The following is a 15,911-nucleotide window of genomic DNA, read 5'->3' as shown; positions in this document are numbered from 1 at the left end:
TTTCCCTATTTCCAAATTGTATCTTGTATTTCTTTCTAAGTAGGCATGCTTCCCCGTGTAGCTCCCATATTGGTGGAAGTCAGTGTTATTACCTTCTCAGTCATGGGTTCAGTAAATCTGTTCTATGCAATTATCACATGCTCTTCTCCTAGTAACCCCGACTGGCTCAGCCATGGGCATGTCACACAATTTGAATCAATGACATGCAATGAGTTTCATAGAAATATTTGGGGAATGTTATCTTTCTCCTGAGAGACTGCTGCTGAAACAGAAGAAAGCTGTCCCTCGTCCTCTGGACATTATAATTTTATGTAGATATGAAACCCAGAGCAGTTGTAGGTATCCCCATGCACAAGTGTAAAGATGATAAATGGAAAAATTACTACGTAGCCAATATTGAAGCATGTCCTACATCTGCCTTTCTACTTACTTCAGCAATTTCAAGTGCAGAATAATCCAGGGAATACAGCATCCACAAATATAACCCTTTTTGGCAATAATTAACCAATAAGGAATTCCAGCCAAAATAAAAGAAAGAGAAAAAGGGAAAAAAACATGGTAATGGAAGTATGGTAAAGACTGAATAAGAATCGAATTAATTTAAGTATGGACATAGAACAGTGGGAGGGCCAAAAAGTGGGAAAGCAAACATTAGTAATAAACATTATTACTAATAAACATTAATAATAAAAATGTTGAAGAAAGAAAAAAGAAGCATCCAATATGAAAACTCTAACAAAAAATGACAACAGACCTAAGAGAAAGTATTTCCATCATTACAATAAAAGAATAATTAATGGAGCGCCTGGGTGGCTCAGTCAGTTAAGCGTCTGCCTTCGGCTCAGGTCATGATCCCAGTGTCCTGGGATCGAGCCCTACATTGGGCTCCCTGCTCAGTGGGGAGTCTGCTTCTCCCTAAGCCCCTCCCCCCGCTCGTGCTCGCGCTCTCTCTCTCTCACTGTCAAATAAATAAATAAAATCTTTAAAAAAAAAGAATAATTAATGAAAATGACTTCCACACTGAATCAAATAGCAAAGCCAAATTTTATATATTGGAAAGTAATAGTTTACATTTTCTGCAAGCGTGCAGGCACATTAACAAAAATTGACTACCTTATAAGTCACAAATAAAATTTCACCTAATATCAAAAAGTTGAGGTAATATTAGACCACATTTATGTTACAATGAACTAAATAAAAAATAGAAACAAATGGCATAATAAATAAAAACAACTATAAGGAATATGCTGTATATCAGAACTTGTGGCATAGTTAAAAAGTGCTCAAATGAAAATATATTGACCTAGTGGCTCCATTACTAACAAAGAATATAAAAGAATCCACTTGACTATGCAATAGAAGGAAGCAGAAAATATTGTAAGGAAAGGTATCAGAAGAATTTAACAATGACAAACACGAATGAAGAATTAGAAAACAGAAAAGTGGTAGAACTAATAAATAAAAAGCAGTTTATTATATAAACTAATAAAATAAATTGACTTCTGGCTAACGTAATAATAAAAAGGAGAAGAAATCACCTGTGGCACCTGTGTATTTATCGAACTCAGTAGAATGTGCAACACCAAGTGTGAACCCTAATGTAAATCATGGAGTTTGGTTAACAACAATGTATCAATATTGGCTCATTAACTCTAATGAATGTAGCACATTAATTCAAGATGTTGACAATGTGGGGTTCTGTTTAGGGGAAGGATATATGGAAATTCTGCATATGCTCAATTCTTCTGTCATCCTAAAACTGCTCAAAAACATAAAGTGTGTTAACTTCTAAAAAATAGTAATAAGGAAATAACTATCTATTTATGAAATATTTAAAATAATCTGACAATACTTTAGTCATTCTACAAAAATTGTACAAAACAGTTGCAAACTAGGTAGAATTGGTAATTTTTTCCAGAAAATATAAATGAAGAAACTTTAAATAGAACAAGGGTTATTGAATCATTCACACATGTTTGGAAGTTACCCTCCCAAAATGGACGCTAGGTAAAACCATATTGATCCTTCAGAAAACAGAAGTTTACAATGCTATTTAAACTGGCCCAAAGAATAAGGAGAAAAGGTAAATTTCAAATTTCTTTTTACTCAGCCAGCATGACAATATCAAAACCAGGATTTGCCCTCAAAACCCACTTCTGGGGCGCCTGGGTGGCTCAGTTGGTTAAGCGACTTAGGGCCTTCGGCTCAGGTCATGATCCTGGAGTCCCGGGATCGAGTCCCGCATCGGGCTCCCTGCTCGGCGGGGAGTCTGCTTCTCCCTCTCCCACTCCCCCTGCTTGTGTTCCCTCTCTCACTGTGTCTTTCTCTGTCAAATAAATAAATAAAATCTTTAAAAAAAAAAAAAAACCCACTTCTGGGTCAGCTTCAACATGTAACTGATCAGGACCACAAAGATCAGCATCCACATCCTGGTACCCATGATTTCAGAATGTACTAATGTCCACCATATAAAATCTCAATAATGCTATAAATAACTTTGATCAGATCATCTTTGTGAACCAAGATGATAAATTTGTTACAACATTAAGTGGATGAGAAGATTCATTGAGCACATGCGCCCTTTTTTTTAACAATTATAAAATATGATCACAGAGCAAGGAATATTTGTTAGAAAGTGGATAAATATCTGGAATAGCCTTAATTTTGTAAAATAATTTGTTCCAAAGCTGGAAGAAGTAGGACCATTAACAAATGTGTTTTCTTTTTTTTTAACTACAAATTTATTATCTGTACTCATAGAAGACAGAGACTTTCAGATAGATTTTTAAAAATCTCCAAATATAAGGCACTGACCTAAAATAAAGTGATTAAAATAAAAAACAAATTAATATATGATAGGAATTTGATAGTAGAAATATTTTTCCAAGATAAATTGTGTAATATATAATTAGTTATTCCTTAAATTTTTGTTAGAATTTATCTGTAAAGCATTCTGATTTTACCTCAACTTCTTAAATTTTATTTATCTAATCACATTTTCTATTTCTTCTTGGTGCATTATTGGCATTTTATATCTTTCTAGAATTTTTCCATTTCATTCAGTTTTTCAAATGTATTACCTGGTTCACAATCCTTTTTAATTATTTGTTAAAATGTCTGTCTCAACAAGTTATATAATAAGTTTTAAATGAGGATTTCTTTCACAATAAAAACTATTGCCTTGGGGGCTATGCTTCCAGCAAATTATAAAAACCCTTCCCAGCGAAAATTGCCAAAATTGTTAATAAATTATGAACGATCCTTCATAAAGTCATTCTGAGCTGGGAATGAAAGAAGAAAGAGCAAATCCATGGGGGTAAAGATATTGACTAATGTAAGTCTTTGCTAAGTTAAATATTCATGCAAAAATTTCTGGGGTAATCACTTGAAGAACAGAAATAGATCCTATAGCTTCTAAAGTATTAAAATAAATAAATGGATTAAAAACATGATTAATCCAAAAAAGTAGAAAAAGAGAGAAAACAGAAAAAGCAGGAAAAAGAAATATAAACTCCATACTACATGAATAGTTATGATCTGTATAATTGGGCTAAACTCTTCAGTTAATCAACAAAAATTATATACAGAATTTTAAGAAAAATATCCATGTGATATATGCAATATGCATGATTAAAACAAAAGGAAAAAATGTTGAAAACAAAATTATATAAAAAAGAAATATATTGGGGTGCCTGGGTGGCTCAGTCAGGTGGGTATCTGCCTTCGGCTTGGGTCATGATCCCAGTATCCTGGGATCGAGCCCTGCATTGGGCTACCTGCTCTGCGGGGAGCCTGCTTCTCCCTCTCCCTCTGCTGACCCCCTGCTTGTGCTTTCTCACTTTCTCTGTCAAATAAATAAATAAAATCTTAAAAAAAAATAGGGGAACTCAATTAAAAAAAGTCTTTGGTCCCAATTTTATTAGATTTATTCTGAGCCTTAAATTATTATGAGATAGCAAAAGGAAGGGTAACTTATTGCTAGAAGGTTTAACTGAGAAGGAAAATGTCATATGTTATGTATGATAAAATGATTTCAAAATACTTTAAGTTAGAAGTACTATAAGGAAAATTTGAGATATTCCTAATAGCAGAAGATTTTAATGAACTTTTTTTTTTTTTTAAGATACAAATGACTAAGTCTGTTTTTACAAATATCAGCAAGGATAGAAATATTTAAACAACACAGTTAACTTTAATAGCTACTTATCATTTCTATATTCAAACGCCAAAAAATATACATCAGGGACATATTATATTTTTTAAATGTGACAGAAAAATTTTTTAAAAATCTAAACTTTGAAAAGTACCTCAAAATAGATTAGGAAAAGAGATAAATATCTTAAACCATATAATGTATTAATAATGAATAAATAGAACAATATACTAGTAATGAATACAGTAACAACAGATACAACAGAAAGATAATTCAGTAATTTAATAAAATATTTGTATAAAATAGTTAGAAGTTAGAAGAAATGCATACATTGCTAGAAAAATATAAATTCCCAAAATTATTCAAGAAGAAATAGGAACTTTGAATTAACCTTTTAATTTTAAAGAAACTTAATAGTTTAAAGCCTTCCCACTAAGCAAAGACAGGGTTAGGAATACATTACAGGTGAGCTATATCAAATATTTAAGAAACAGCTAATTATAACCTTATATACAAACTCAGAGAGTAGAAGAATCATATTTTAATGGTTCTGTGCAGTGTGAGAAACTGAATTCTAAAATGGCTTCCCAAAGACCCCATGCTCTAATCCCTGGAAACTGTGAGATGTAATTAAGGTTAATAATTACATGACCTTAAATGGCTACACTATTTTGAATTATTTAGATGGGTCCATGAAATCACAGGAGCCCTTAAAAGCAGAAGAGGAAGTCTGAAATAAAGCACTAGGAGGATTCTACTCCAGAGCCTCCAGATAAAAGCCCACGCTGGCCAACACATTGATTTTAGTCCAGTGAAACAGAGCATCCAGCACTCTCATTCCAAAATTTCTGATTTACAGAACTGTGAGGTAACAAATTTGTTTGCTTTAAGCTCTGTATCTATGCAAAGCCATGAGAAAATTTAAAAAAAAAAAGGGGGGGGGACTTGTGTCTGTGTGGGTTGCTGTTCCAAGTTTGAGTTCCCCTTTCCAATCTGCCTGATTTTATTTTTCAGAGTCTCTAGGTAATTCCTTTTTGTAGTTTATCCAGAGTTTTTCATTAGAATTAGAGAGAAGCACAAGTTGTAGTGAGCCTAGTCCATTTGGTCAGAACTGAAAACCATTCTGTATATTCTTACTAAAGTCCTGTTAGACCTTCTCATTCAATTCTTTTTTTTTTTTTTTTTTTTAAGAGAGGGCACTTGAAGCGGGCAGGGAGGGGAAGCAGAGGAAGAGGGAGAACGAGATCTTAAGCAGGCTCCAAGCCCAGCACAGACCCCGACGTGGGGCTTAATCTCACAAACCTGAGATAGAGTCCAACGCTTAACCGACTGAACCACCCAGGCGCCCCACATCCTTTCTTTATGTATTTTAATTTCTTTTCAATGTTTCTCATAACTTTATTTCTCTAGGTTACAATTCTGGTTAATTTATTCAAATTATATCTTCTGGTCAAGAATTCCCTCTTTGGCTGAATTAAATACACTTTTTAACCCATTCTTTATATTTGTGGTATCAACAGTAGTGTTTTGCATTTCCATTTAGTTATCTTTTCACTGCCTGATGGATGATACCTGATTTTCTTCTAATCTTTGTGATTCCATCTTTTGTTTATTTAAACACTTCCTAGTTTTTTTTGTTCTATATTCTGTAGCGGTAAATTTCAACATATGTAGTGTGTGAGAGTAAATCTGTTATTTAATATCCTCTTCTGACTCCTACTTGTGGCTTGCCTCTTCCTGTAGTTGGTGGTTTTTAATTATTAGCTTATTGGATGATCAGATCTATAGAAATCTTTTTTTTTTTACATTTGCTTGTCACTTTTTTTTATTATTATGTTCAATTAGCCAGCATATAGTACATCATTACTTTTTGATGTAGTGTTCAATGATTCATCAGTTGCGTATAACACCCAGTCCTCATCACCACACGTGCCCTCCTTAATCACCCGATTGCCCCATCCCCCCACCCCACTCCCTTCTCTAACCCTCAGTTTGTTTCCCGGAGTCCATCATGGTTTGTCTCCCTCTCCGATTTCTTCCCCTTCAGTTTTCTTTCCCTTCCCCTATGGTCCTCCCTGCTATTCCTTTTGTTCCACATATGAGTGAAACCATGTGATAATTGTCTTTTTCTGCTTGATTTATTTCACTTAGCGTAATCCCCTCCAGTTCCATCCATGCCGATGCAAATGGTGGGTATTCTTTCTGATGGCTGAGTAATATTCCATTGTATATATGAACCACATCTTCTTTATCCATCCGTCTGTTTGTTGAAGGGCCTCTCGGCTCCTTCCACAGTTTGGCTACCGTGGACATTGCTGCTATGAACATTGGGGTGCATGTGCCCCTTCTTTTCTTTTCTTTTTTTTTAAGATTTTATTTATTATTTGACAGAGAGAGACACAGCAAGAGGGGGGACACAAACAGGGGGAGTGGGAGAGGGAGAAGCAGGCTTCCCGCGGAGCAGGGAGTCCGATATGGGGCTCGATCCCAGGACCCTGGGATCATGACCTGAGCCGAAGGCAGACGCTTAACGACTGAGCCACCCAGGCACCCCGTGCCCCTTCTTTTCACTACATCTATATCTTTGGGGCAAATGCCCAGTAGTGCAGTTGCTGGGTCGTGAAATCTTTCTTTTTTAAAGTTTGTTTCTTTTTTTAAAGTAATCTCTACCTCCAGTGTGGCCCTCAAACCTACAACCCCAAGATCAAGAGTCACATGCTCTACTGACTGAGCCAGCCAGGCACCCCAGAAATCTTATTCTTAAATTGAGGCTTTTGCTCCTGACAGGAACCAGGGAATGCCACCAATCTGGGATGACTGTACAGCTCCCCAAAGGTCCTACCTTAGTATGAGAGAAGAATATTTGTTCAACGATTTCACCATTGCTCAAGGCCCAGCATCTAATTCAGTGTTGATAGCGGCTTCCAACCTTATGGAACCTTTGCTTTTCTAATCTACTCATTGCTCCCAATCTCAGCCCCAGATCACTGATTTTTGTTTTGTTCTAAAAGGTTTTTTTAAATTTATTTATTGACAGAGAGAGAGACAGCGAGAGAGGGAACACAGCAGGGGGAGTGTGAGAGGAAGAAGCAGGCTTCCCGCTGAGCAGGGAGCCCAATGCAGGGCTCCATCCCAGGACCCTGGGATCATGACCTGAGCCGAAGGCAGACCCTTAACAGACTGAGCCACCCAGGTGCCCCTTTGGTTTTGTTTTTTTGCTGTTTTTATTTTTGTTTGTTTTCCCAAGAGGGGAGGATAGTTTTCCTTGAAGAAATTCAGCAATCCATTGAAAAAGACTATATCATATCAAGGACTTAATTGTTCTATTATAGAAAGGTCCCTCTGAGCAATTTGTCATATTGCCCAAAGTTCAGTTTTATCCAAATCTTCTCCATCTCGCAGTATTTTTCATGTGTCTTTCCTTCTCTTGTTCTTTGTCTTTTGAGTTTATATTTTATTTTCTTTTGTTTCCTTTACTTTCATTTAAAAATTACTGTAGTGGAGCAGTGATAAATTAAAAAAAAATTATTCTGCAATTTTGAACTAGAAGGTTTTGTGTTTATATAATTTTTTTAGAAACTGTACCAATACACACACACACACACACACGCATAATTGTATATAGTTCATATTAAAGTTAACTTTAACTTATGAGTATTGCCTGCCTTTAAAATTACTTGAACACATAATACTAATAATGGTGCAAAATCTACTTTAGAACGTCTGAATTCTTATTTTGGCTACTTAAGTTTTTCCCCCCCATTCAGTAGGATTTACTATAACAAATACTATGAATATCTTGGAACAATAATCTTTGTGCTTATTACTGATAAATTTTTATTACATAATTCTCAATTACTTTTAAAAATGGTTGAAAAAATATGTATTTCTATCAACTGAGTATAGTAATAGCTCTTTCACTATATTCTCTCTAGCATGTATTTCTATTATTAAAAAATTACAGGGCACCTGGGTGACTCAGTTGGTTAATCATCTGACTCTTGATTTTGGCTCAGGTCATGATCTCAGTGTCCTGAGATCAAGCCCAACATCAGGCTCCATGCTAGGCTTGGAGAATACTTAAGATTTCTCTCTCTCTTTCTCTCTCTCCCTCTCTGTCCCTCCCCACCAACACCACCTGTGTGCTTGCTCTCTCTCTCTCTATAAAAAAAATTACCAGTCTGATTACCAGTATGATATATAAATATAATGTGCATCTTTATGTGTATAGTCATTATTTATCTTTCATTGCTTATGCTTTAAATTTTCTGAACTTTGTTGATTTTTATATAAATTATCCCTTTACATGATTTGAGGTTTTCCCAATTTCAGTTTCTTAATCTTACATATTAATGCACTGCAGTTAGAAATGTATGTATTATTGCACACAATGAATTTTTAAAAGTAAAAATCTTCTTTGTGGAAATATTATTCAACCATCATTAAATTTTAAAATTTCATTTAGCATCTGTTTTATGCAGTAAAAACCTACAAGTAAAAGTTATTCTTCCTGCTTTGGGTCTTATAAAACAAATGAAGGACTAAACATAACAATAAAGCATACATGTCCAAATCATTATGAGACACAGAGAAATCAATGCCTAACTCAGATCTGGAGTTTAAGAGAAGCTTTACACGAAATAAGACATTTACTTATTCTGAGTTTATAGGATTCATTTCAAACCATTTGAGTATTGAAAATCTAATCTGAGGGTAATACTTATTTTGAGAAGCAAACATAAAACCAGCTGCATACAACTTTCTCACCTTCAGCTCATATATGTTCACCAAGCCATACAATCAAAAATGGGAATAAAATTTCAAGTCAGAATAATTATACATGGTTTTTCTTAACCTAATGCATTAATTATTATTGCTCAGAACCTATCCAGTTCTGTGAGCAATCATAGAAAACCACTCCATTTCAGCCGCATGCAAGGTAAAAGAACAACTCATCCTAAAAAAAAAAAAATAAGAATAATAATTTTTATGAAGCTGACAGTTCGATCACAGATTATCACAATGTTGAATACTTAATAAAATTGGTTTCAGATACAACTCAGCTATTTAGCGGGCTTATGTTTGTTGGAACATTTAAGTGCATGTAAATACACTCAAACATGTGTTTCACAACAAAGCTCTTCTAATAACTAATTTGTCTTCCTGAGCATCCACTTTCTCCAGGAGAGCAATTTCCAAGAGTTGTGCTGACTGAGACGATCTCAGGTTTCCTGTCCTTTCTGGGGAGGCTCTGACTCTGTCTCTTTATTGTTCATGATCTCAGTAATGCCAAGAGCAGCACTGAGTTGTGGTGGCTGTGAATGTGCCTCCGCTGTGATCTCGAGTAGACAGGAAACAGTATTACTGTTGAAGAGCAGCCAAATGCGGCCCATCCCTTGCCCACTTGCATTCAGTGAGGGTAATTTTATAAAATGTACTCTTCAAAGAACTTGGTTGGGCACAAGTTTTAAAGAGCACTAAAAGCAGAAACTACTTTAGAAAAAGGCATTCCTTGCCTTACAGTGATTTTAAAATGTCAAAGAACTACCAAGAACATTCTGAACTAATGTTTGTATCCTCTCAACGTGAGTCCATTTAGGTCACACACATATATGCAAAATTCACCGACACAGAGCCAGAAAGGGATTTCTGACAGGAGTATTCATTCAACCAAGAGATGTTTTGAGCATCTTCAATGTATTGGGCAGCACAGTAGTGATACGCTCTGTAACAAAGAAGACATAGTCCCGAACCTCATGACAATTCAGGTTTGTGAGGAAGGCAGGCAACAAACAAAACAAACAGAAAGATAATAATCACAGATCATGATACATGATAGAAAGAAAATGAACAGTTTTTTTATGATAGTAAGTATAGGGAGAACTAGTTTAGGTAAAACTGACTGGGACAACTACATAGAGAGATGTATAACTTCCAATGGTACGGTGAGGAGGGGTGTGAGGAGTGATTTGAATAAGAAGATGTGTAAAGGCCCTGGGGGTGAGCAGAGGAACTAAAAGAACAGAGAACAGGACAGCTGACACATGGTGATCACGGGGAAATGAAAAAAAATGAGAAATGAAATTGGGAAATTAGCTTTTATTCTGTTGGAGGTGGGGAGCAGGACGTGCTTTATAGGCCTCTATAGGAATGTACAGGCAATTCTAAATATAAGCAAGAGCCATTGAAAAATTTAAAGCAGAGAAATAAAATGATCAAGTTTGTTTTAAAAATGTCAGTGTGATCACTATATGAAAATTAATTGAGCTGATTAGAAGTCGGAAATTGTGAAAAATGGCTCAGAAATGATGGCTTGCACTAGAGTTTGTTAATAGAGAGAGGTGGACAGATTTGAAATATACTTCAAAAGTATTAATTAACAGGCATTGTGGATTGGATTGAGCATGAGGATGGTGTGGGAATAATTGAGAATGAATCCCAAGCTCCTAGCTTGAGAAACTATGGAAATGGTATTGCCATTCTTGGAAAAGAATAGGCTTGAGAGAAAAATATTTGAAGAAAGGATTGAAGGTAGAAATAAAAAGTTTGATTCTGGATATCTTATATTTAAGATATTTGTAACACATCTAAATACAATTGTTTGGCTAATAAGACATCAGATGGATATATTGAGTCCAAAAGAGAGTATTGGACTGCGCATATGAAATAGTATTTGAAGACATGGAAATGAATGCGCTAAGGTAGAATTTAAATTAGAGAAGAACCTTCCATCTCCAGATGGAAAATTTGCCCAACTGAGTCAAAAGCAGCTGACAAGTTTCCGTTGGATTTTATATGAGGGAGATCACTGCTGATCTGGACAATAGCAGTTTTAGATGGCAGAAGTCAGTTATAAATAGGCTGAAGAATGAATGGGAGGTCAGTAAGTGGATTCAATGTGTAGACAACTCTTGAGAAGTTTGTTTTGTGAATGGTGAAACAAGAAAACCCTAGCGGCAGTCAAGAGAGGACTTTTTTTTTTGGAAGCAGAAGATACTAAAGCACATTTATAGGTTGTTTGCAAAATTCTATATATATAGTGGCATCAGTGTTGCAGGAAAGATGATGAATGACTGAGGAACAAAGTCCTTAAAAAAGTGAGGGGGTAGAAATCAGAGCACACATGGAAATACGGATTTTTCAGAAGAGAGGAATTCTTTCTTCATCCAGAAAAAAAAGAGGAAGATGGGCCACCTGAGTGGCTTGGTTGGTTGGGCATCTGGCTCTTGATTTCAGCTCAGTTCCTGATCTCAGGGTTGTGAGGTTTGAGTCCCACACTGGGCTCCATGCTGAGCATGGAGCCTACTTAAAAGAAGAAAGAAAAAAAAAAAGGAAGAAGAAGCACATAGAACAGTATCCAAAAGATAGGCAAATTAAATATGGTCTGATAAAATTTAAAAAATTCTGAAAGAAATATTGACAAAATGTATTGGCCACTGATAAAGGAAAAATCTCATTGGACAAGATGAGCAAACAGAAGTTGATTTTGTTTTTTTGTTTTGGTTGTTTTTTTAAGATTTTATTTATTTATTTATCTATTTGACAGAGAGAGAGAGAGAGCAGAAGCTGAGGGAGAGGCAGTAGCAAACTCCCCGCTGATCAAGGAGCCCAACGTGGGGCTCGATGCCAGGACCCTGGGATCGTGACCTGAGCTGAAGGCAGCCGCTTAACAGATTGAGCCACCCAGGTGCCCCAGAAGTTGATTTTGTTAATATTTTCGCTAATGATGGAGGAAAGAGCACAGACCAAGTGTCGACACTCATCTCTGAGACAAAGGGGGCAGGGTTTTTAGGATATGAGATGAGGGAACCATAAGCCATCTGTATTTCCTAAGTAGCTTACCCAAAGGAAAAGTAAATTTTCTCCTCCTTTGGTAGGTTCCTACCTAGCCTGGAACAAAGGGGCGTTACCTTCCTTGATTTTATTTGAAAAGGATGGCTCCCAGGTCTTTGAGAAAGACATTCCTGGCTTTTATAACTGGCAAGAGGCTTTTAAAAAGATCTATATCTCAAAGGGGCAGAGAAAGAAGTCACAATTTTAAGTTTTCTAAAGTAAGCACTCTAAGAAGTGGCAGGCCTAGAGTGAGGAAGGAAACTGGGGAAAGTTTTGTTAAGCCAAGGGGAATGTTAAGGCTGTCTTGCTCTCCACATGGAAATGTCTGGCCACATAAAATGAAACACCACATGTATGTAGTCACATATTTTAACTGTTTTTCTTATTTAAAGGCATTGTTTTTCTCATTAATAAGCTGATGTAGAGGAAAACATATGTAAATTGAATGCATGACCCATGATATAAATTCTAATGGCACCCTCTGAAGATTTTTTTTTTTGCAGATTAGTGTGTTTGCATTTGAAAAATTGTATTATAATTATGTTTATACGTCTATCCCTTCCACTGCAGGATAACTCCTAGTACTTTAGCATATTCTGCATTGTTTCACCAGTGCTCAGCAGCGTGCTTGGTATAAAGTGGATAATTTTAAAATAACCTTCATTTTGTGAGCCCCTTGACCCATACACTCACTCGTCATAGCAGCCCAAATCTTTTGCTTGGTTCTGGGTGGATTCTCATAACCAGGAGGACACAAACTTTCCACTCCATTTTCAGACTTTATCCCCAGCTCTCCTTTGATCTCAAGCTGAGCTCCATTTTCCCTCCCTGAATGTGCCATTCTAATTGTTATGTGGCCCAAGAAAAATATTTCCAGATAAGAAGGCTGAGGAGGTGCTCCTTTCCTCCCCACCATCCATGCCTGTGATGAATTCAAGATCCTACAGCCAGGATCTGTGTGTGTCGCTGGAGCTCCATCACTTGCCAAGACTTCATCTCTTACCTGGAACAACCACTTTACGTGTCCTTAATCTTCATAACAGTGTCACGTATATGGAGGTTGGTCTTATCTTTATTTTATAGATGAGGATTTCAAATCAGAGTGAGATTAAGTATATTGCCCAAGGTCATTTTCAGAAAATGATAATGCTGGGATTCAAACCCACACAGTTTGGCACTAAAGCCTGAGTCTTAACTGCTGTCCTTCCTTGCATTTCCATAAGAAATGACCCAGTTTAAGAAATGTGAAGGAAGGGTGCCTGGGTGGCTCAGTTGGTTAAGTGTCTGCCTTTGGCTCAGTTCATGATTTCAGGGTCCTGGGATCAAGCCCCACATCAGGCTCTCTGCTCAGTGGGGAGCCTGCTTCTCCTTCTCCCTTTGCTCCTTTCCCTGCTCATGCTCTTTCTCTCTTGCTTACTCTCTCTCTCAAATAAATAAATAAAATCTTTAAAAAAAATTACAAAAAAAAAAAAAGAAATGTGAAGGAAAACTACAATATGTGATTTAACAAGTTGGTAAAATATTTACTTTCTAAATGCCACTGAATCTCTAAGTGTATTAGCAAACAAAAACAAAATGCTGACTAGACAGCCACGGCAGATTATTTTTTTTTAAAGTAAGTCAAGGATCTCCTCTCATTGTCAGTTCTTATAAATAATAATCAGTTTAGTATTCTTTATTTTTGAACATTATTTTCCATATATTGATGTAGATCATAGGAAACATCTTTCTAATCAAAGTTCCTATGTTCATATGTTCCTTGAACTTGCAATAGTAAGTAGGAAACAATGAGTCACTAATGAATAAAAACTTTATATAGCTGTAAGAGAGATACATAGGAGCCTTTGACAGGCCAAAAACAAAAAAAAAAACAAAAAACCACACAAATTTCCTGTTACCAAATATCAGGTTTTGCAGGATTTAAGTCATATTTGTTTAAATAGTTCTTTTTCAGTAAAAATATGACCGAGAGAAGGATAGACAGAAAAAAGCACTTTGAACTTTACATTTTCAACTTTAACAGTGATTACTGCCAGTGAACACCTAGGAAGCTAAGCGGTCATCCCTCCGTGACTAGACATGTATTTGTTTTCATTTTTCAAAAGAATATACATTTTGTGATTAAATATAAATATATTTATTAATAAAGTTGAAGTCTGTCCTTGTAAAAAAATAAAAAATAAATAGTTTTCTTTCTAGCTTCTAGCCAGATGTTGCCAGTGTCTGTGAAAAGCCTGGGAACACTACCTCAGAGTGAAATACCAAGCCTTAAAGGAAGGTAGAGTCATTCTTCAGTCGGGAACAAATGGATGGTAGACAAAGAGGTTGGCAAAGTCTTCATTTTCTTTTCCTTTGATTGACCTCCTCAAAATGAAAAGCCCTCCTGAAAACAGGTGGTCCAGAAAATCTGTAGATAATTAAGCAAAATGAGGCTTGTTGACAGCTTGGCATGAAATGTGAATCTTTAATTACATTTTAATGACAACTCATATTACTTTACATAACTATGTTAGGTGGTATAACATGAGATTAAGAACTGCTAATACAGATTTTGAGTTGTTTTTCCCAACATTTATAAAACTGTGAGTAATAAAAACATTTAATGATTCAATGGCTAGTAGAGATTCCTTTTGTATATGTAACATGTCTGTTTATCATTTTTGTTATATAGTACTTACATAATTATTAAAAATATTGTTAACTTATTTCAGGGATAGCTAAACTGAAAGAGTGTGTTCTGGCTACAGTCGTACCTAAAATCAGTTCTATTAGACTCCTCATTAACATTAGGCAGTCATATTATTTTTGAACAAAACACAAATTACAAAGACCTTTAAAAGTCTCTCTAAAGGGGCGTCTGGATGGCTCAGTCCTTAAGTGTCTACCTTCCTCTCAGGTCATGATCCCAGGGTCCTGGGATGGAGCCCCGCATCTGGCTCCCTGCTTAGCGGGAAGCCTGCTTCTCCCTCTCCCACTCCCCCTGCTTGTGTTCCCTCTCTTGCTGTCTCTTTCTGTCAAATAAATAAATAAAGTATATAAAAAAAAAGTCTCTCTAAAGACTAATTTTTTTTTTTACTTTATTGGTTAAAGAGTTTTAGTTCTGTAGTAGCTTCACCAAGAATTATGATTAGTGGGTTTTTTTTTTTAAGTTTAATGCTTTAAACTGCTAGTAAACTTATTTATTTTGAATTCCACATAAATTATTCTAAGCAGCTTATATAGATGAACTTGAATCCAAGCTTTTCCCAAAGTGATTTCAACCATCTGTGAAAATATTGTACCATATCATATCCCTCATTTATCCTAATTAGGTTTTATGTAATAAATCATCTCCTTGTCCAGTAAAAGTGCTGTGATTTTTTTCAAACAGGTCATACACTCAAAGGTATTGAAATGAATGGAATTTAATAGGTTATATTTTTAATGGTATAACTTTAAACATGAAGAAATAATATAAATCTGTGTTCCCTTTTTTGGCTAAATCATGAGGATATACTATTTAGTATTTTAGTTCAAAGGCAGGGTAAATTTGGAAAATACAAATCCATTTGGTGCTGAGCAAAATGGGCTGCACTTTTTTTTTTTTTCTTTTCTGGTTCTGACAATATATAAATTGTCACAGATTAGCTAATCATTATTCTGAGAGAGAAAATAGCCACATCAAAGTGCACATGTTCAAAATGAAGCTCAGGACTTTTCCTCCAAACCTGGTGCCCCATTAAAACTCTTCATCTTGCTCAATTATACCACCATGAACGATTTGTTCATGCCTGAAACTTGACTAATCCATCTCCCTCCCCCTAAATCCTGTCCCCTACCAAGTCTTGTTGATTCTATCTCCTAAATATATCTTAATTATATTCATTCTTATCTCTTTCCACTAGCCCCTATTATGCCCAAACATTGCATTTGTCTTCCCTTATCA

This window comes from Mirounga angustirostris, unplaced genomic scaffold, assembly GCF_029215605.1.
Source record: "Mirounga angustirostris isolate CCGP_5_RB_7025 unplaced genomic scaffold, mMirAng1.0.hap1 SCAF_12, whole genome shotgun sequence".
NCBI classification, from domain to species: Eukaryota; Metazoa; Chordata; class Mammalia; order Carnivora; family Phocidae; genus Mirounga; species Mirounga angustirostris.
The sequence above is the reverse complement of the archived record's forward strand: the minus strand, read 5'-3'. Positions refer to the sequence as shown.